Source organism: Mirounga angustirostris, unplaced genomic scaffold (genome assembly GCF_029215605.1).
Source record: "Mirounga angustirostris isolate CCGP_5_RB_7025 unplaced genomic scaffold, mMirAng1.0.hap1 SCAF_4, whole genome shotgun sequence".
NCBI classification, from domain to species: domain Eukaryota; kingdom Metazoa; phylum Chordata; class Mammalia; order Carnivora; family Phocidae; genus Mirounga; species Mirounga angustirostris.
The window spans coordinates 112249686-112250424 of NW_026991712.1; the positions used below are offsets into that span (position 1 = coordinate 112249686).

General features: G+C 69.0%; 1 non-coding gene across 1 annotated transcript; it reads right to left on the reverse strand.

Annotated features, from left to right (window-relative positions):
* Positions 1 to 261: 261 nt before the first annotated feature.
* TRNAR-UCU (transfer RNA arginine (anticodon UCU)) lies at positions 262 to 346 on the reverse strand. Its single transcript is given in 2 exon segments — positions 262 to 297; positions 310 to 346. It is a non-coding gene; the product is annotated as a tRNA-Arg (tRNA).
* Between the last annotated feature and the right edge of the window lie 393 nt (positions 347 to 739).

Genomic DNA, 739 nt, shown 5'->3' on the forward strand with positions numbered 1-739 from the left:
CCGCCCGGAGCCGTTCCTCGCAGTTCCCGGGTCAGGCTCCGCTGGGAGCTGGGCCCAGACCCTGAGCCACCGAGCTGAGGAAGCGGGGCGGGGCGGGGGGCGAGGGCACCCGCGCGAGCGGCCAGAGGTGGAACGGCCGCAGAAGCCGCAGGCAGAAGGAGAAAGGACAGAGGAGGAGAGGCAAGTTCAACCGTGTAGGAAAAAAAGAGGGAGGAGAGAAATGACGGGGTCAGAAAATAAATTACGGGGAGGGAAAAACTGCGACTCCGCCGGGACTCGAACCCGGAACCTTTGAATGCCTTCAGCCTCTAGAAGTCCAATGCGCTATCCATTGCGCCACGGAGCCACCTGTTGGAGTCCTCGCGCATCTGCTGTGTTAAGCCAGAGGCGACGGCCCCGCGCCCTTCCCACCGCCCCCTTAGCCGCTCTCCCGGCTTCCCGTCTGTGTCGCCGAGGCCAGGGCATGGTTAGCCTGGGCAGCAGCCACCGAACGCGAGCCGCAGGCGCCCGTGCTTCGCCGGCAGCCGCCTCACAAGGTCGACGAGTCCCGCGCGTCCGCCGGGCCCCGATCGGTCGGTCGATCGGTCTGAGGGCTGCCACAGCCCCGTCTCCGGCCGGCCCAGGACGCGGCCGCGTAGGACCAATCACACCCGCGCTCTTCCTCCCCGGTCCCTTCCTGCCCCGAGCGGCCCCCGCCTACCGGGTCTCTCCGGCGGCCGGTTACGCCCGGCCCGCGCCC